Source organism: Pleurodeles waltl, chromosome 8 (assembly GCF_031143425.1).
Source record: "Pleurodeles waltl isolate 20211129_DDA chromosome 8, aPleWal1.hap1.20221129, whole genome shotgun sequence".
Classification (NCBI taxonomy): domain Eukaryota; kingdom Metazoa; phylum Chordata; class Amphibia; order Caudata; family Salamandridae; genus Pleurodeles; species Pleurodeles waltl.
Genome location: NC_090447.1, coordinates 874,115,530 through 874,137,414, shown reverse-complemented (window position 1 = coordinate 874,137,414; position 21,885 = coordinate 874,115,530). Strand labels below are relative to the sequence as shown.

Sequence of the window (21,885 nt, the reverse complement as noted above, 5' to 3'; positions counted from 1 at the left end):
AGTATGGCTGTGGTATAACCGTGACTGCAGAGTGCTAGGTGCACTGTGGGAGAGTATGGGTGGCACTTCTGGAGTACGGCTGTGGTGCACTGTAGGAGAGTGCGGGGGGCACTCTTAGGAGTGTGGCTGTGATATAACCATGACTGCAGTGCTGGGTGCACTGTAGGAGAGTATGGGTGGCACTTCTGGAGTACGGCTGTGATGTAAACGTGAGTGCAGAGTGCTAGGTGCACTGTGGGAGAGTATGGGTGGCACTTCTGGAGTACGGCTGTGGTGCACTGTAGGAGAGTGCGGGGGGCACTCTTACGAGTGTGGCTGTGATATAACCATGACTGCAGTGCTGGGTGCACTGTAGGAGAGTATGGGTGGCACTTCTGGAGTACGGCTGTGATGTAAACGTGAGTGCAGTGCTGGGTGCACTGTGGGAGAGTATGGGTGGCACTTCTGGAGTACGGCTGTGATGTAAACGTGAGTGCAGTGCTGGGTGCACTGTGGGAGAGTATGGGTGGCACTTCTGGAGTACGGCTGTGGTGCACTGTAGGAGAGTGCGGGGGGCACTCTTAAGAGTGTGGCTGTGATATAACCATGACTGCAGTGCTGGGTGCACTGTAGGAGAGTATGGGTGGTACTTCTGGGGTACGGCTGTGATGTAAACGTGAGTGCAGTGCTGGGTGCACTGTGGGAGAGTATGGGTGGCACTTCTGGAGTACGGCTGTGATGTAAACGTGAGTGCAGTGCTGGGTGCACTGTGGGAGAGTATGGGTGGCACTTCTGGAGTACGGCTGTGATGTAAACGTGAGTGCAGTGCTGGGTGCACTGTGGGAGAGTATGGGTGGCACTTCTGGAGTACGGCTGTGATGTAAACGTGAGTGCAGTGCTGGGTGCACTGTGGGAGAGTATGGGTGGCACTTCTGGAGTACGGCTGTGGTGCACTGTAGGAGAGTGCGGGGGGGCACTCTTAAGAGTGTGGCTGTGATATAACCATGACTGCAGTGCTGGGTGCACTGTAGGAGAGTATGGGTGGCACTTCTGGGGTACGGCTGTGATGTAAACGTGAGTGCAGTGCTGGGTGCACTGTGGGAGAGTATGGGTGGCACTTCTGGAGTACGGCTGTGATGTAAACGTGAGTGCAGTGCTGGGTGCACTGTGGGAGAGTATGGGTGGCACTTCTGGGGTACGGCTGTGATGTAAACGTGAGTGCAGTGCTGGGTGCACTGTGGGAGAGTATGGGTGGCACTTCTGGAGTACGGCTGTGATGTAAACGTGAGTGCAGTGCTGGGTGCACTGTGGAAGAGTATGGGTGGCACTTCTGGAGTACGGCTGTGATGTAAACGTGAGTGCAGTGCTGGGTGCACTGTGGGAGAGTATGGGTGGCACTTCTGGAGTACGGCTGTGATGTAAACGTGAGTGCAGTGCTGGGTGCACTGTGGGAGAGTATGGGTGGCACTTCTGGAGTACGGCTGTGATGTAAACGTGAGTGCAGTGCTGGGTGCACTGTGGGAGAGTATGGGTGGCACTTCTGGAGTACGGCTGTGGTGCACTGTAGGAGAGTGCGGGGGGGCACTCTTAAGAGTGTGGCTGTGATATAACCATGACTGCAGTGCTGGGTGCACTGTAGGAGAGTATGGGTGGCACTTCTGGGGTACGGCTGTGATGTAAACGTGAGTGCAGTGCTGGGTGCACTGTGGGAGAGTATGGGTGGCACTTCTGGAGTACGGCTGTGATGTAAACGTGAGTGCAGTGCTGGGTGCACTGTGGGAGAGTATGGGTGGCACTTCTGGGGTACGGCTGTGATGTAAACGTGAGTGCAGTGCTGGGTGCACTGTGGGAGAGTATGGGTGGCACTTCTGGAGTACGGCTGTGATGTAAACGTGAGTGCAGTGCTGGGTGCACTGTGGGAGAGTATGGGTGGCACTTCTGGAGTACGGCTGTGATGTAAACGTGAGTGCAGTGCTGGGTGCACTGTGGGAGAGTATGGGTGGCACTTCTGGAGTACGGCTGTGATGTAAACGTGAGTGCAGTGCTGGGTGCACTGTGGGAGAGTATGGGTGGCACTTCTGGAGTACGGCTGTGGTGCACTGTAGGAGAGTGCGGGGAGCACTCTTAAGAGTGTGGCTGTGATATAACCATGACTGCAGTGCTGGGTGCACTGTAGGAGAGTATGGGTGGCACTTCTGGGGTACGGCTGTGATGTAAACGTGAGTGCAGTGCTGGGTGCACTGTGGGAGAGTATGGGTGGCACTTCTGGAGTACGGCTGTGATGTAAACGTGAGTGCAGTGCTGGGTGCACTGTGGGAGAGTATGGGTGGCACTTCTGGGGTACGGCTGTGATGTAAACGTGAGTGCAGTGCTGGGTGCACTGTGGGAGAGTATGGGTGGCACTTCTGGAGTACGGCTGTGATGTAAACGTGAGTGCAGTGCTGGGTGCACTGTGGGAGAGTATGGGTGGCACTTCTGGAGTACGGCTGTGATGTAAACGTGAGTGCAGTGCTGGGTGCACTGTGGGAGAGTATGGGTGGCACTTCTGGAGTACGGCTGTGATGTAAACGTGAGTGCAGTGCTGGGTGCACTGTGGGAGAGTATGGGTGGCACTTCTGGGGTACGGCTGTGATGTAAACGTGAGTGCAGTGCTGGGTGCACTGTGGGAGAGTATGGGTGGCACTTCTGGGGTACGGCTGTGATGTAAACGTGAGTGCAGTGCTGGGTGCACTGTGGGAGAGTATGGGTGGCACTTCTGGGGTACGGCTGTGATGTAAACGTGAGTGCAGTGCTGGGTGCACTGTGGGAGAGTATGGGTGGCACTTCTGGAGTACGGCTGTGATGTAAACGTGAGTGCAGTGCTGGGTGCACTGTGGGAGAGTATGGGTGGCACTTCTGGAGTACGGCTGTGATGTAAACGTGAGTGCAGTGCTGGGTGCACTGTGGGAGAGTATGGGTGGCACTTCTGGAGTACGGCTGTGATGTAAACGTGAGTGCAGTGCTGGGTGCACTGTGGGAGAGTATGGGTGGCACTTCTGGAGTACGGCTGTGGTGCACTGTAGGAGAGTGCGGGGAGCACTCTTAAGAGTGTGGCTGTGATATAACCATGACTGCAGTGCTGGGTGCACTGTAGGAGAGTATGGGTGGCACTTCTGGGGTACGGCTGTGATGTAAACGTGAGTGCAGTGCTGGGTGCACTGTGGGAGAGTATGGGTGGCACTTCTGGAGTACGGCTGTGATGTAAACGTGAGTGCAGTGCTGGGTGCACTGTGGGAGAGTATGGGTGGCACTTCTGGGGTACGGCTGTGATGTAAACGTGAGTGCAGTGCTGGGTGCACTGTGGGAGAGTATGGGTGGCACTTCTGGAGTACGGCTGTGATGTAAACGTGAGTGCAGTGCTGGGTGCACTGTGGGAGAGTATGGGTGGCACTTCTGGAGTACGGCTGTGATGTAAACGTGAGTGCAGTGCTGGGTGCACTGTGGGAGAGTATGGGTGGCACTTCTGGAGTACGGCTGTGATGTAAACGTGAGTGCAGTGCTGGGTGCACTGTGGGAGAGTATGGGTGGCACTTCTGGAGTACGGCTGTGATGTAAACGTGAGTGCAGTGCTGGGTGCACTGTGGGAGAGTATGGGTGGCACTTCTGGAGTACGGCTGTGGTGCACTGTAGGAGAGTGCGGGGGGGCACTCTTAAGAGTGTGGCTGTGATATAACCATGACTGCAGTGCTGGGTGCACTGTAGGAGAGTATGGGTGGCACTTCTGGGGTACGGCTGTGATGTAAACGTGAGTGCAGTGCTGGGTGCACTGTGGGAGAGTATGGGTGGCACTTCTGGAGTACGGCTGTGATGTAAACGTGAGTGCAGTGCTGGGTGCACTGTGGGAGAGTATGGGTGGCACTTCTGGGGTACGGCTGTGATGTAAACGTGAGTGCAGTGCTGGGTGCACTGTGGGAGAGTATGGGTGGCACTTCTGGAGTACGGCTGTGATGTAAACGTGAGTGCAGTGCTGGGTGCACTGTGGGAGAGTATGGGTGGCACTTCTGGAGTACGGCTGTGATGTAAACGTGAGTGCAGTGCTGGGTGCACTGTGGGAGAGTATGGGTGGCACTTCTGGAGTACGGCTGTGATGTAAACGTGAGTGCAGTGCTGGGTGCACTGTGGGAGAGTATGGGTGGCACTTCTGGAGTACGGCTGTGATGTAAACGTGAGTGCAGTGCTGGGTGCACTGTGGGAGAGTATGGGTGGCACTTCTGGAGTACGGCTGTGGTGCACTGTAGGAGAGTGCGGGGGGGCACTCTTAAGAGTGTGGCTGTGATATAACCATGACTGCAGTGCTGGGTGCACTGTAGGAGAGTATGGGTGGCACTTCTGGGGTACGGCTGTGATGTAAACGTGAGTGCAGTGCTGGGTGCACTGTGGGAGAGTATGGGTGGCACTTCTGGAGTACGGCTGTGATGTAAACGTGAGTGCAGTGCTGGGTGCACTGTGGGAGAGTATGGGTGGCACTTCGAGAGTACGGCTGTGATGTAAACGTGAGTGCAGTGCTGGGTGCACTGTGGGAGAGTATGGGTGGCACTTCTGGAGTACGGCTGTGGTGCACTGTAGGAGAGTGCGGGGGGGCACTCTTAAGAGTGTGGCTGTGATATAACCATGACTGCAGTGCTGGGTGCACTGTGGGAGAGTATGGGTGGCACTTCTGGAGGACGGCTGTGATGTAAACGTGAGTGCAGTGCTGGGTGCACTGTGGGAGAGTATGGGTGGCACTTCTGGAGTACGGCTGTGATGTAAACGTGAGTGCAGTGCTGGGTGCACTGTGGGAGAGTATGGGTGGCACTTCGAGAGTACGGCTGTGATGTAACCATGCCTGCAGAGCTGGGTGCACTGTAGGAGAGTATGGGTGGCACTTCTGGGGTACGGCTGTGATGTAAACGTGAGTGCAGTGCTGGGTGCACTGTGGGAGAGTATGGGTGGCACTTCTGGAGTACGGCTGTGATGTAAACGTGAGTGCAGTGCTGGGTGCACTGTGGGAGAGTATGGGTGGCACTTCGAGAGTACGGCTGTGATGTAAACGTGAGTGCAGTGCTGGGTGCACTGTGGGAGAGTATGGGTGGCACTTCTGGAGTACGGCTGTGATGTAAACTTGAGTGCAGTGCTGGGTGCACTGTGGGAGAGTATGGGTGGCACTTCTGGAGTACGGCTGTGATGTAAACGTGAGTGCAGTGCTGGGTGCACTGTGGGAGAGTATGGGTGGCACTTCTGGAGTACGGCTGTGGTGCACTGTAGGAGAGTGCGGGGGGGCACTCTTAAGAGTGTGGCTGTGATATAACCATGACTGCAGTGCTGGGTGCACTGTGGGAGAGTATGGGTGGCACTTCTGGGGTACGGCTGTGATGTAAACGTGAGTGCAGTGCTGGGTGCACTGTGGGAGAGTATGGGTGGCACTTCTGGGGTACGGCTGTGATGTAAACGTGAGTGCAGTGCTGGGTGCACTGTGGGAGAGTATGGGTGGCACTTCTGGAGGACGGCTGTGATGTAAACGTGAGTGCAGTGCTGGGTGCACTGTGGGAGAGTATGGGTGGCACTTCTGGAGTACGGCTGTGATGTAACCATGCCTGCAGTGCTGAGTGCACTGTGGGAGAGTATGGGTGGCACTTCTGGAGTATGGCTGTGATGTAACAGTGACTGCAGAGTGCTGGGTGCACTGTGGGAGTGTATGGGTGGCACTTCTGGGGTACGGCTGTGATGTAAACGTGAGTGCAGTGCTGGGTGCACTGTGGGAGAGTATGGGTGGCACTTCTGGAGGACAGCTGTGATGTAAACGTGAGTGCAGTGCTGGGTGCACTGTGGGAGAGTATGGGTGGCACTTCTGGAGGACAGCTGTGATGTAAACGTGAGTGCAGTGCTGGGTGCACTGTGGGAGAGTATGGGTGGCACTTCTGGAGGACAGCTGTGATGTAAACGTGAGTGCAGTGCTGGGTGCACTGTGGGAGAGTATGGGTGGCACTTCTGGAGTACGGCTGTGATGTAAACGTGAGTGCAGTGCTGGGTGCACTGTGGGAGAGTATGGGTGGCACTTCTGGAGTACGGCTGTGATGTAAACGTGAGTGCAGTGCTGGGTGCACTGTGGGAGAGTATGGGTGGCACTTCTGGAGTACGGCTGTGATGTAAACGTGAGTGCAGTGCTGGGTGCACTGTGGGAGAGTATGGGTGGCACTTCTGGAGTATGGCTGTGATGTAACAGTGACTGCAGAGTGCTGGGTGCACTGTGGGAGTGTATGGGTGGCACTTCTGGAGTACGGCTGTGGTGCACTGTAGGAGAGTGCGGGGGGGCACTCTTAGGAGTGTGGCTGTGATATAACCATGACTGCAGTGCTGGGTGCACTGTGGGAGTGTATGGGTGGCACTTCTGGAGTATGGCTGTGGTATAACCGTGACTGCAGAGTGCTAGGTGCACTGTGGGAGAGTATGGGTGGCACTTCTGGAGTACGGCTGTGGTGCACTGTAGGAGAGTGCGGGGGGGCACTCTTAGGAGTGTGGCTGTGATATAACCATGACTGCAGTGCTGGGTGCACTGTAGGAGAGTATGGGTGGCACTTCTGGAGTACGGCTGTGATGTAACCATGCCTGCAGTGCTGGGTGCACTGTGGGAGAGTATGGGTGGCACTTCTGGGGTACGGCTGTGATGTAAACGTGAGTGCAGTGCTGGGTGCACTGTGGGAGAGTATGGGTGGCACTTCGAGAGTACGGCTGTGATGTAACCGTGCCTGCAGTGCTGGGTGCACTGTGGGAGAGTATGGGTGGCACTTCTGGAGGACGGCTGTGATGTAACCGACACTGCAGAATGCTAGGTGCCCTGATGTTGAGTGTGGGTGGCGTCCTAGGTGCACAGGTTGCTCCCGCGCTTGGAGACGCAGCCAGCGGTAGCACCAGAGCATTGCTTTGAAGGCTCGGGGCGCAGATGAGCCCTGGCCACCACATAGAGTGACTTCCCGCTCTGTAGCCCCGGCCGCTACGCCCAGCTGCTTTCGGTCCTTTAAACTCCTGAAAGCTTCTTAATCCCGCTGTGGGCAGGCCCTGCACGGCCGCTCCCCTCCCCCCGCCTCCCCATTGGTGACACCGCCCGGGCGAGTGGCGCAGCCCGCACCGGCCCTAACTGGAGATAGACGGACGGAGCGCGGCCGCTGCCTCTCCCCGGCTCCTGCACATGGTATCGGGACTGCAGCCCTGAAGTCTTCCGCACGGCTCGGACGGAGCAGCCGCCATTGGAGTCCGCTGCCTTCTCTCGGCGCCCTGTGAGCCGTGGGTGGGTTGTACCTCTGGGAAACTTCAGTGCGGTTTGGGCGGCAGACTTTTTCGTGCCGGATGGATTATGGGATTCTAAACATGAGGCAGGTAAGGCACATGCTCAGACGAAAGAGGAAACCTCCACGGGCGCTAGACTACCACGTAGGGTATTTTGTTGTAGGGCAAACTGAGTAAGTGGCTCCAGGGTTAATGCGCCTGCTGCAGCGATCATTCTGTGACCTTAAGATTCTAGTCCGTAGCAGGGCTCGCATAGCCTGCCAACCTGGCGAGGTAGATATTTTTGCTTATGTTGATTCCATCTGTTATTGCAGAGCTTCAGAGCTTTGACAAACTAGTTTAATTTCAGCAAATTAAAGTCGCCATCCAAATGCAGCGATTGATTTGATTATGGCAACCCCAGTGCACCTTTTTAATGTGATTACATTTTAGTTTCGGGAGGGGAGTGGGATGGGGTGTTGCTTCTTCTGATCTTATGTGAGACTTCACTTTCGTGGCAAGCATTTCGCGCTACGAGCTGCCCCTTTGCAAAGCGGCTTTTGGGGGGTGGGGGGGAGAAAAGCATCGAATGAATGGGACTTTTCCAGTTTTGTTTGTCGGGGTTGTGCAGCGCTGTCAGGCAAGGAAGGCATTGAGCGATTCTCTTGTCAGCAGGGCAGGCACGCTGTGCTTAAAATATGCAAATCCGATGTAATTCTGAATGGGCTGAATAGAGCCCGGGATTTTAGCATATGCCTATGGAATAGATTCCCACTGTTTCAGCTACACTTTGACTCGCTGGTAATTGCAAGGGGCATTTGCTCGAGAATATAAACCGCATATTAACTACGTGGAAAATAACTATTCTAAGTTGTTTGTACGTGCGACGTACAGTTTGAATGACTAAGAGGGGCGTGATTTCTTATTAAAACCAAGTATGCACGCATGTGAACTCGTACCAAGATAATTAAGGAGTGTATTTGGGACTCGGTGCGTGCAATGTCAGCCACGTCTCACAGAGCACGTTCCCAGCTCCGGGTAGCTTGGCAGCTGAAGCGGGTGTGCGGTCTGTGCCAAGAGGTGCGCTGCTCCAGCATTGAGAGGGCTCCGTAAGAGGGTGTGCAGGCTGTGAGCAGGGGTCTCCCTTCCCCTAGTGCCGCTCGGACCCTCCCCATGCACACTGTGCCACCCCGCCGTCTGAAAGAGAAACGACTCCCCAGGCGCAGAGCGGGTCTGTTAATTAGTGGCTGGATATTACCGGGTGCGAAGTCGGGACGATTCTTCATGTGTGTTGTCTTTAAGCTTTGATCAGTTAGGTGGCAAATGGACATGTACTGTAACTATGGCAACTGGCAGCGCTCCCGGCCTGTACTGGAAGGCCTGGACAAGAAAGAACAGTTGTTGAAAAGAGGTTGTGCCTCAGTGTTCGCCTTAAGATGCGAGTTTTTTGGGGGGCGTGAATAATTCTCATTAAAAGCGAATTTATACCAACATGGATATGTCTTACTTTTCGTGCTGTGTAAGCGTATAAAAGTCCAAGTATGAATGAATAAGGGTACCGGAAGTGTAAAAACCTATGTCAAGGCACTGAACCTAGTACTTAGAATAAGAAATGCATGCCCTCCACTTCCCAAAGAATGTGATTGAGTAGGCCGAAAGAATAAGTTAACAAAGTTATAGAGATACATTGAAACGTTCCTAAGAGAAACTTATTCTGCACACTGCCTGAAGATGTCAGCGTTGAGCTGTCTATCATATAAGAGGAGCCCACGAAGCCTGAGAAATTCAGCAGCGTCGGTAATTAACACCCCCTCGCCAAAAAGTGCTACTTGACCAGAACTGGACTGTAAAATATTAGCCAGCAAGCGAAGCACTTTGAACTGCATGTGTAGCAGTCCACACATTACATCCGGCTTAAATACGAGCTAAAATGGCGCTCGACGCCCGGACCTTTCACTGTGACACGCAAGTTGCGAACTCAGCTGTACGAGACGTTTACCCGCTGAAGTATTTCGCCGATTCTCGGCGCAGTTCGTCTTTCTATTAATTTTGAGTTTTGGTTTGGCTTGCAGTCATATTGTTTTCTGGTATGATGTCGAATACCCAATAACACCCCAGCTCCGTGTACACGCCCGAGTGTACCTAGGTGTGTTGATAAATGCACTTAAAAACGTGGCTCGGATACATGATTCCCGGGGGAAGGGGAGATGTCAGTACACCAATGATTCGGGTGTATAACTAGCCTGTCAGACACTTTAGCGATGTCTGTTGTGACTTTAGTCTTTCTCGTGCCTGTGTTGGACAGGTCGGTGGGACACCTGCGGCATAGTGCATGTCATTGGTTTCTCTCATCCCAGCTGCACCCGCCACACTTTGTGTACACAGTACACACAGTTGCGGTAAGTGTTCATTTTGTAGAGTAGCTTGGACCCAAGCGTGAAGAAAATGCCAGTTCATTTTGAACCATCGCCCAATATAGTCTTATCAGAGATCGATTGTCTTTTAGTGGACATGTTCGTACATTCTTCTTTTTTTTTTTTTTTTTTTTTTTTTTTGGGTGAAGCGCTTTTTATTACGCTTTTGATTTGATAAGATCTGTGAACAACAACTCTTTAATATTATCACATTTACCGACCTCGGAAGGATGAACGGGCTATGCGGGGTCTTGAATTTGTGATCTGCTGTTCACCTCCGATATCGGTAATAAGCGTTTAACTCGTAAAAAAGAGATGTATGTACAGCAATATTTAGCTCGCTCGACTAACCCGAACAAATGAACAGAACAGAAAATAGGCGCACATAAAGCATTTTCCGAACAATATTGATTTATTTTGCTCTGTAAACATGAGTAGTTTTGCAGCTCCCTCCTCGCCGAATGATGTGTGAGTGTGTCTGTGTATGCATATGTATATGTGTGTGTGTGTGTGTGTGTATATATATATATGTTATATAAATATATATATATATATATATATATATTTTTTTTTTTTTCTTGAATTATCTTCAGCTAGCCTGCGCTTACTAGAAAAGACATCTCATGGCCCCGTAAAGCACACATAATCTGCCTGCCTAGATTTACAGGTTTATATACCCTAGTCATTGGTGCTCTTTACCTGAGCACCAAGCACCAGATTGCATTACAGAAAGTCAGATTTTTTTATTTTTTTTTTATATAAGACGAGTTTAAACGATTCGACAGAAGCCGCCGAATGTTGACCGGATGCCAGGACTGGAAACTGGTCCCCCATCTCTAACTAACCTTTGCAGCTCTGACCACTGGGCCTCACTTCCTCCCGTGGTTTTACCGTTGATCTCCTTTTAAGAGACTAGCAACTTTTAATCAAAACAAATCAGTATCCTCTTAGAAAATCTTCAGGTTAAGTAAATAATTTTATTGGTAATGCCACTTTAAATGTGACTTGTCAACAACATGATAGATCTCAAAGATGTTCAGCAATGACAGACAGATTTCGCCTCTAAGAGTTTTCATCTTTGTGATTTAATTGTTGTTTGAAGAGCAGCTCGAAGGTAAGAAGCAAATAGTAAAACACCTCCCTGTCATGGTGTGGGAAAAAATAAAGCCATACAACGCAGTCCCATCAGATATGCACTAAGCCCCAAGCCACAGCCCTTCAATTGGATATCTCACCCCAGAAACCCACAAGAGAACTGGGTCTGCACACTCTGAACACAAATTTGACATTTCACCGTTTATATTGGTGGGAGAACCCAATTGGACGGAAGCCCACGCCCCTCTAAAATGTCTGCTGATTGCTTGGGAATAAGTCTACCCATGATTCATAGCATGAGCTAATGCTGAGAAGGCCTGTTCATGCTCACTTACACTGATGCATGGGGGGAGGCGGTAAAGAGCAGCGGTGTGAGGTACTCTGTAAAAACACATATTACTTACTTTATGGCGGCCCAGGCAAGCACACCACCCTCCCTCACACTCAGTGTTGCAAAGAGCAGAGTTTTATCAGCATTCCAGGGGAACAGAGTGCGTGTTATAAACCCCCGTAAATGCTCACCAACTGCCTCACTAGTGTAGTTATTAAGGGGGTGGTGGGACGGGCTTCCAATAAAGTAAGTTTAAATAAAATACCTAATGTTTGCTTAACCTAATAAAGAAAAAAGTTCTGCCACCAAAAGTGATTTTTGCTCCGTTGTCTCAGTTCTAATAGCAAACTGTATGCTGCAGTGGAGGACCAAGTTATGCGGCTGGGTTAACTTAATAATATGGCATTAACAAGCACATTATGTGACGTATTTGTTAAGCTTTATTTTTAACGTTTCATCACAAATTGACACGGCATATCAGCTCTATTAAAAAAAAAAAGAGGTTGCTTGAAAAATTAAGTGTATTTATTGGGCAGATTATACTCCAAATGTAATTTCCCAAAAAGTAATGTTTGTACTTGCAAGGAAGCAGGAGTCCTTTTTTATTAACAATTGTCATTTCTGGCGGATTAAATGTTAATTTTGTAGCCTACCACACCAAAATCTGCATTGTAAAACAAATAACACACTCGTGTCTCCCGTTACATTCTAGCAGGACTGACCTGAGAATATTTAACGAAGGGTGAGATATTTAAAGCTTCCAGTAGGTAGCACCCCACAGGTGTCGCAAAACACCGACCCACTCCCAGCCAGGGCTGTAGTAGTACACTTTAGTGTTTACTTATAGTTCTACAATGCAAACCTAGCCAGGAAGCATCAGAGTGGGGTACAGTATGCTGGGTGGTGGGAGAGGATAGAAGACTGTCTACATCAAGTGGGGATTACACAAATACATTGCATTATTTGTAATGTATTTTTAGGTCCATGGAAATTCAGTGATCGTCCTAGAATAACACAATGTTGGGTGAAGTGCAGGTGATGGAATTTCAACATGGTCGGCAGTTCTAGCCTCTAGGCCTCACCAGACTATATACCTTTGACACCTGGAGCAGGCCACAGCAGTACCGGCAGCATGAGCATCACCATCCAGTCTCACGCTATATCTTCCACAAGCACACCTATCCATTCTCTGCGGCCACGGAGGGGCTTACAGTGCCTAAGTGTTTCATATTTGTTTCCCACCGCTATGCCCGTGCCTTTGTAGCATACTAAGTCAGTGCTGAGCGATCTTTGTCCCTGCTGCCCCAGCCCTCTAATTCTTCGGAGCTTACACTTTCAAAGGATGAAGAGGAGGGAGGGGTGAGATTTCAGCCTGGGATGAGGGAATCACCATAGAGACCGTTTCTCAACAGGTAAAGGTAAATATTCTAAATAAATACCCGTGATTCACACAGGACAAAGGCACTCTTAATCTGAGCAGTTTCAAACAAGTTCAAGGATGGGAATCAAGTAGTGTTGTCAAGGTATATTCATAGGGAGAGCTTACACTTAAAGCCCTGTAGAGTGGTCACCATGGGTTTTTGCCTGGTGAGCACATTGAAAAAATGTCCCTACCACGCCTGAGCCCTCGTGCTCTGTCTGCCACTCCTTTTGTGAAGCATCAGTGTATTCCAGTGTGTGCAGGTCTCTGGGTACAAGTGTCTTGGGCATTGGCACGTGAGGTGGAATGAGAAACCGCTCAATCAAACGCAGCAGCAAACTTTAGGCACTTGGCATGGCAGATGTTAATTGAGCTTGAAGAGTCTTGGATCAAAGTTTACAGACCAAATATATCTTACTTATGGGTAATGAACTCTATGTGTTTAAACATGTGACCAGACAGGCAAGCATCGGTAAAGCCAATACGTCTGGCTTGCATTTTGAGACCCAACTAAAATATTAAACAAGCATTTGCAATGCAGTGGGTACAGCGTTTGCTTGAGTAAGAGCTATGAGCGCGAAAGAAAGACACAAAAGGAAAATGAAGTTTGCTCACAGTCAAACATATCGACAAAAGTGCAATTATCATTTTGACGTTGTCGAAGGCCAAGGCGGTAACAAAACAGCCCCAAGGAGGAACAAACATAAAGCATTTACCAATGAAAACAAAGGATTTTTGAAAGGCAAGCCCATGAACCAGTGATAGTGATGGGCATGGTTAAAAGACCACAGATAGATTACAACAGGCCATAGTGCTTGCGAGCTCGACCTAAAAGAGTTCCTTAGTGAAAAAAGCAAACAAAAATATTGTTTTAAGTATACAATGCAGCAATGAGAAAAACAAGAGAGTACTTCTGAGATGTAATAATTCCTCATACATTGCAATACAAGCATTCTCTACAAAGTGTTTTGATAACCTAAACTTCAATAGACTGAGTTATAGGGTGAGTTGCTCCTTTCAGTGGAGCCGAGGCCCACTCTGTGTAGAATTGGTAAATACGAATCCTGTTGATAGCTGTTTAGCAGCGCTAAGACACATTGTCTGCTTAAAGGTGGGCTGGTGTAAGTTAAGGTGGAATACTTTAGCGCCAGAAGCATCAAAGCAACTTCATTGTCAAAGTAGGGGGTGGTAAGGTGCCATAAAATGCATTTTGCATAAGGCGGTAAACACCTTGGACTGTCCCTGCTCAATAGCAGATAGCCAGATACCATTATTCACCCATGGTGATGTGACTATGGTGGTGGTAGAAAAGTCTGCATATCAAACCGCATTTGCATGCATTGTTAATTCAACTTATTATCCTTGTGGTAATTTGAAAATCACAGCCGTTCAAATGTATTTACCTTTTGCGCATCGAATGAGAAGGAAAATTTGCTTAATTAAGCCACAACAAAATGCACCAATCAGGCCTGGTAGTGGTTGATTCTTCGAATCTGTCATTGAATGATCTTAATGGCGATTGAGGGTGAACTTGTGGCATGTACTGCAGGCAATATTTTTATTACTAAGTGATGCTTCATTTGATCCACTTCAATGTGTATAATGAGTCTTTTGCACGATTAGTTGCTGAATGATGCAGCTCTAAAGAGGTTTTTCTGAATTGTGGGCAATTATGACTACATCTGAGATGTTTATGCATGCTGTCAAAGGGAACAATGTCTTTGAAGCATAGCTTCTTGTGTTACACTACACTTTCACTGAGTACGTGCACTACGTTTTAATTGAGGCCACCAAAAATCTTAGGTCTCCACAGCTGCAGCCTGTGCTGCATAATTATGGATTTATCTCATTGAACCCCTAATACTTCATCTGCAACAATTTATGTTTTACACAAATTATTTTACTCTTGGTGGTGGACAGGATATAGTCAATAAAACTAGTGCCCCTGTCTTCCCATCCAAGACAAAATAAGTATTTTTCTCATGCAGAACTATCATGCTAACTGGAAATATCTGGCTACTTCGTCCCAATTCCATCCTTCTTGTGCCAATGCTCGCCAGGCAGTTTGAGAGGTAAATATATAGTGTCATACAATGTTGTACATTATTGTAGATTACCTGGCCACTAGTTGATCACTCCCGTTTTGCGTTTGGAGACACTTTTATTTGAACACTTCACAGGTTACACGCTTATCCAACTGCGCCTACACTGATCTTGCGTTTGCACAAATTGTAAGTCAAAGGAGGTGTCATGCATGGGTGGCGCATGCTTGCACATAGTTAAATATCGGATATTTTCAGGATGACATTATAAGCTAATATTATTGTACAAATAATGTAAACCTAATTCATTTGCACTGACATTTGGTTTCCTTACATTTTTTCGTGGATGCTTCCTTCATGAATCTTTTTGCTAAATACACCCCTAATTTACATCCCATCAGAAACTTCTTGACTCTGCCCCAAGCATCTCATTTTATGGAAGAATGGATGGGTGGCCAGCGACACTTGCAAAACTGCATTCTACAGGCAGAATCGTTGAAACGGTCATCTGTTAGACCAGGGGTTCCCAACCTGTTGTCTGGGGACCCGTGGGGGTCCACAAAACCTCCTCAGGCGGTCAGCGACTGCTCAGAAAATGTAATAATACTAACAGATTAGGTCCTCTGCTTTTAGTAATGATTTAGTGTGGGGTCCCCTGATTCCAATAATGATTCATTGGGGGTCCATGGGTTCCAGTAATGCTAAAGTGGGGATCCACAGAAGTCAAAAGGTTGGGAACCACTGGCAATTAGTCCTGGCATTCAGGTTTGGTGACTGTGGCTACAGGCCAGTGTGAGATGGGCTTGTAGGGCAATCTGGAAGTGTGAGAAGGGCCAGTCTGGCAGGCCGCTGGATGTGTGGCTGTGTCTGGACAGGTTTTGTGGTGTCGGAAATCTAGGGCTACTGAAATTATGCAGCAGGGGAGCACCAAATTATGCAGCTGGGCTGACAAAATTATGCAGTGAGAAGTCCAATTATGCGGCATAGTAATTTTTATAGTATTGCTTCATTATTTTGTCATTTCTTTTTCCACACATGGTAATACTGCCTGGGCAAAGCGTTCACCAGTATAACAACCAAATACTTAAATAAGCAACTTAAAGATGGCCAGTTAACCTTTGCCAAGAATCTTCCAACTCTCATGAATGGATAGCGCCACGTTTTTAGTAACTTTTGATTCTTATGAGCTACTTTTTTTTTTTTTTGTTAACATCTGCACATTATGCTGCTGCTGATGAATTATATGACAAATTGTTTATTGCACACAAAAAGCCTCTGCCGCAGAATCTCATAATTCGACTTGGCCTGCAAATAACATCTCAGAGCGTTAACTTGCCTGCTGTGAAGCACTGAGTGTGCCCTGTCAATAAACATTTTCCAATCCACAGTAAGTTTGTTCAGTTATTTAAAACTCCCAACTGGATCAGCTGAGGTGGAAAAGTGCGCCCAGTAGATAGGAGACGAAGGGAACAAGATTTCGGAACTGAAGAAAGAGCATTGTGGATGCTGTTACGTCACTGAAGAGACGGTAGATGGACCACAATCATTTTGTGGTTAGAGGAGACAGCATGTGTCAATGTTTTTATCATTCTGATTTTGAAGGAACCTGGTGATATTCACTACAAGCATTACCTGCAGCAAGCTCAAATGTGTGTAGTCCTCCACCAGTCGTAAACCACCCAGGAAGCATCAGTCCCGCTACAAATCAAGAGTCCCCGTACAGAGTGTGACAAGGAGCCCTGAGTTTTCCATATCTCACAGATATTCATAGCCTTAAATTGAAATGGGGCCCACTGAAGGATGTGTATCCACCATCGCCACTCCGACTGCTGGGGTCTGTATTACGTCCCTGGAAGCACATAGTAAACAGTTGAGAGTTGCTCGACTTACAAATATTGAACACTTTTTTTCACTCTCTAAATTCCCAAGTTGGAACCACTAATATTTTGGTCCCCACACCTATTTTCTGTTCCAGCCCGACCCAACTTTAGGCCATATCCAATCACCCACTGTTAACATGCACGACCATCAATCTCCAAGCAGAGTATTTCAAATTCCAGCCAGTACAGTGTTGTCGGCTGGAGGTTGTTTCTAACAACGTGTTGGCATGTGCTACCGTCAGTCTACACACAGCATATTTCACATAGCACTGCGAGGTTTACATGTAGTGATCTCTTTCAATGTCACGACCTGGCCTAGAGGTCATATCCAATAAGGCGCTGACATGTGCTGCAGTCAGTCTACAGGAAGAATATTTGGGGGGTGTGTGTGTGGGGGGCGGGATGGGGATGTAGAGATTGGGCTCGATGTTGTACCCAGGCACGTGCTCACATGTGGTTCCTGCATCTCCCTGGCCGTGGCTCGCTGTGGGTATTAACCTCGCGACCTCCAGGCCAAGGAAAGTGTCTCCCCGAGGGGCCTTTGTGTAAATCACGGTTGCTTAATAGCTGACATACTTTTACCCCCTCGGCGCCGGGATTTCAGTGCTTTCAATCTGAAATGGCAACGAACTCGGGGTTTTGTATTTTGTATGATCAGTCGACAACTTTAAAAACAACGTACAGACAATAAAGAGATTCAAACATATCTCAATTTTGTACAAAATACATTCATCAAGGTGTGCAAGGTTTGCCTTTACAGAGAGGTAATAACTGGAAAAAGTAAGAGATTGCAGATATCTGATTTAAGGGAGAGGACTTAAGCAGGAGATGGACTTTCTTGTAGAAATGTGTAAAGGCATGTTGGCGAAGATACATCTAATGTTTTAGTTGCAGCAGGAAGTGAGTTCTTATATGAGAGAGCGGACATGGAATGACCGCTAGATAAATTCTGTCCATCATCCCAGTATCTAATGTCGTCTATATAGGGACAATAAAGGGAGATTGACCATGGAAATGTTTTACAGACGTTATACCGATTAATAAACCAGAACAAATTGAAATCAAAAAGAGAGAAGGGTCTATAAAGAACCCTTAATACATACATAATTAGGCTAAAGTAAAGGTGTAAATAAAGCTATAGAGAGCTGGGACAAGGCCAGAGCTCTAGAGAATACCATAAATGTGTTCAGAGGCCACCGTTGGAAGACACTGGATGTGTATACATTTAAAAAAAAAAGTTTAAGACCATATCTTAAATACATAGCATTGGCTAGAGGCGGGTGATTAACCGTATGCAGGCAGCATAGCTCCCCTGTTGAATGAAAGTATGCAGGGGGTTGTGAGGGGTTTAATGGTTAGTTCCGAGGTGTAAGGGGGAATCCCATAGAAGGCTAAAGGCACTGTGGAATTCCGAGTATGTACCTAATGTTTCAGTATCATCTTGAGAGAGCACGGGTTAAGGATTGTGGAAAAGGGATCGGGAAGGGGGTTTGAGCCGTAGAAGGGGGGGTGCTGATTTAAAATTAACCTGGAAAGTACTAGGAGGGAGGCTTTGAGGTAGTACAGAGATGCCTTTAAGGGTTCAAACGAAGTGAGAATAGTAAGGCACATTTATGATGAATATCCCAATGGGATCATATCTATTCAAAACGAAGGATCTGATGGGAGGTGCTCCAGAATGCGTCGTGGAGGGATTTCAGTGCAAATGGTGCACCATAGTTGAGGGTAAAGTGGCCGTTTTTAGATTCGCAAAATGAGCTAAGCTCGCATGCTTTTAAGGAGGCAGCAGCAGGATTTGACCAGGGATTGGATGATGAAAGGTGTTTTGGATAAGAGAAGTCATGAGAGATAACAGAAGATAGATCTCTTTCCATCAGCAGGGATGGGAAATGGTGCCAGTGATGCTAAGCAGAGGTGGGGGCTGACAGGCTGGAGGTGGTTTGACTTTTCTGGTGTCATTCACCCTTTAAGGGAGGAATGCAAGGAATCAAAGCTGGGGGTTGAACCAATGTCAAGAAGGTTTGAATGAACATATCACTCGGTCAATCTGGGGGTTGAGAAAGTCTGTCAAAGGCAGGAAGGAGTTTGTGGTGTGCCTTGAGATTGTATTGAGAGAACGAAGATTACACCAAATTAGAGTCGGAAGCAGCAATTTCAAAGTGAAAGGTTGCAGGAGGGAACTGAAGTCACAGATTGATGAAGAAGAAATCGGGCTGTGGGACACTGTGTATGAGTGATGTGGTTTGACACGAAGCATCCAGAAAAAAAAAATTAAATGTAAAAACTCTGCGTCTCCTTGCCCAAATGAGCAAACAAATGTTGTTCTTAAAAAGCTCAGTGTGTGTGGCTATTTAAATCAGGGCCACTATTTCAATGCATTTCCTTGTCTTTGATCATACTTAGTACTATATCTTTAGAGCCCACCATAGCGGGCTATACCGGCCTTTAACAAGGGAACAGGACTTTAATGGCTGGTATAACCCAGCTACGAAGGGCTATGAGGCTGCTAGAACATTCCACCACTGGACGACAAAAGGTTCTAACAAATAAAACTAAGGCCTCACCGAGCCTAATCCCCTTGGGCTCCGTGAGGCCTTTGTTCACAGCTATTGCTGTGAATAAAAGAACATTGGAATGTTGACGCTCCAGGCTTTTACCAACCTTTAGAAGCCCGGAGCACTCCATTGTCTCCAATGGAGCTCCTAACATTTCAGTATTCTAATACTAGATGGAGAATGCTTTGTTCCACTCCGAAAAGGGCCAATCCAAATGTGAAATCAAACTCTAGCTTGATTGCCTGTTTGGTTGTGTCAGCTAAAGCATTTGACAGCGTGTTGTACAACATTTGGAATTGCAGGTTAGCGCTACAGACCGTATCCAGATGCATCAGTTGCTCTTTAGCTTGGGGGAAATCTTCCTTTAAGCTTATGTTTTTTTACTGACTTGTCTACTGATGCAGATTAGAACATTTTAATGTTGAGAGCTCCATTGAAGATAATGAAGTAGCTCCGGGCAAATAATGGCTGGTATTAGTCCTGAGCTCCAACATTTCAATGTTTGTCTTCAAGTTTCTCCCTTTTTAGTTTAGAACTTTCATCCTTAGTGGGTCGAATGTGCTAATAGCCTTATAGCCCTTCTGCCTTGGGTTATACTGGTTGTTAGGGGCCCTCTCCCTGGTTGTAGGCCCTTTAACAACCGGTATATCCCCTGGCAGCGAGCTAAGAGGCTATATGAGAAACCTGGAATATTGTGAACTTCGTTGACGACAATGAAGTGGATCAGGGCTAATAATGGCTGCTAAAAGCCTTCTGCTCCAACATTTCAATGTTTGTCTTCCTGTTACTCCCTTTTCAATTTAGAAAATTCTAACCTGAGTGTGTGGAATGTTCCAATAGCCCTTAAGTCTTGGGCTCTACTGGTTGCTAAAGGACCACTCTCTTATTACAGGCCCTTTCAGGTTCAGGGCATTTATCAACCCGTATAGCCCTCTGCAGTGGCCTATAAGGCTATACTAAAAAACTTGAATGTTGGGAGCTCCATTGAAATCATTGAAGTGGATCAGGGCTAATAATGGATAGTATACACCTTCTCCTCCAACATCCAAATGTTTGTCTTCCTGTGCTTTTCTTTTTAATTTAGAACATTCTAATTTGAGTCAGTGAAATGTTCTAATAGCCTTGTAGCCCTCTGCCTTGGGCTATGCTGGTTGGGTCTTATGCCTATAACTTAGTGCAGGGGCTTTAACAACTAGTATAGCCCTTGGCTGCGGGGCTGTAAAGCTATACTAAAAGATATAAAAAGGAAAAATTCCACTTTTATTTTTGTAGAATATCAGACTGCCTTTGAGGGGGTAGCAAACAGTATGCTGTGTGCAGTGCTTCCTGCTTTGGGAATGGTTTTACAATTGCGCACAATAATCCCCTTGATATATATGAATACCTGGTGAATGTTAGCCAGGGAAAATGGCCAGTACAATAACTGAATGTGTACAAATAGTGGTGTTAGGAGTGCAGATCAACTCTTAGTTGTGATTGATCTTTCTTCTGTTCTCGACTTAGTGCATACTCACCCCTTAGGCTTGGGGTCCATATATTTACAGCTGTGACTATCGGGGGTTTACACAGTACTCCTGACACTATTGTCATCGGAGCCACAATGTGCCACTGATGCTCGTGTGACTTTATCAATGCCCAAAGATTGTGGGCAAACTGACACAACAAAAGTCAGGAACAATGGTTTGCAGAAAAGGAGTTTGGGTGTTTTGTATATAATGTTAACCTGTAACCAGATAGTTTTGTATAATCCCGGGAGTGTCCTTTCACACTAAACTTGGTTGGTAAACATAAGCGGAATCTATCTCACTCGTAGCCAACGGCCTGCGGTGTCATTGGCTACTTTTAACTCGAAACTTGCATGAAGTGCCTTTTGTTCCAAAGTGCTTAGTTGTGAGGAATTAACGAAAGCCTAGATTAGTACTCGATAGTAAGTTCCATGTTTTCTCAACAGACTATAATCTAAACAGGAATTTAGATCTGCAAATTGTTTTATTTGGGGGGCAAATATGATCGTGAGGTAGCATTGTGGTAAGAACTGTTTTTGAAGAAAACCTAACGAGGTGTCTGCCATGGTATTCTTTAGATTGGAAATTAGCCGTGTTTTCATTAATCACGAATACTGTAAGTCATTAAGGTACGGTCATCTTTCTCTTGCCTGACTGGTACCAGAATTACTGTGTTGTTTCCCCTATTGCATGGATAATGGAGTTAGTGTAGCTGTACAATATAGTGTTTTGTGAAGGAAGCAACTCCACGCCAGTGTAAACCATTGGACAACATTTCAGTACGTGGGCCATAGCATAAGGCTGCCATAAGCCAGGCGGTCCAGGCATATATCATTGGATTTCCATTTGGAGGAAGCCTTGTAATTTTATTTTAGATGATGCGTTGTTGCTTAGATTGTATGATACCGATGTCTACCTGTCTGGCCCCGAGTACAGCTTAACTGAAGAATATCTCTATATATAGATATATACGGAACCATATAGTGAGTATTAGACAGGCGCGGCTCACAGGAGGGAAGTGGGGCGGGGCAGCACGTGGTGGGAAGGGTGGAGGGGATTTGCATATGGTGGGAAGGGTGGGGGGGTTTAAAAAAAAAATAAGACTTACCTTTTTTTTCTGCGCTCCTCCATCCGCTCTGCTGTCCATCTCGCTGCAGGCACAGGCCCCCAGCCTGCCCTGTGGCCAATCCTGACCCTGCTCAAAGCAGCACCAGGATTGGCTGGGAGCGCCCAGCCAGGGCACTCCCAGGCAGACTGGGAGCCTGTGCAGGCTCTTTCCAGCCCGGCAACACAGTGCCGGGCTGGAGAGAGCCTACTGCGCATGTGTGTTTGGCCAACCCGATTTGACCCTGTTTGGCTCTATGCACTCTCCTCAAGTGCTCG

At 47.8% G+C, this 21,885-nt stretch overlaps 1 protein-coding gene across 2 annotated transcripts in view; it reads left to right on the top strand.

Moving 5' to 3' along the window:
- The window catches only part of MID1 (midline 1), a 513,783-nt gene that overhangs the window by 185,662 nt on the left and 306,236 nt on the right, over window positions 1-21,885 (top strand). The window contains exon 1 of one of the 2 annotated variants that reach the window (XM_069205158.1): window positions 6,788-7,371. The exons of the other annotated variant lie outside the window; for it this stretch is intronic. The gene's annotated coding sequence lies outside the window, so the exon portion shown is untranslated. Of the gene's footprint in view, window positions 1-6,787; window positions 7,372-21,885 lie in introns of those variants that run through there. 2 annotated transcript variants of the gene reach the window in all.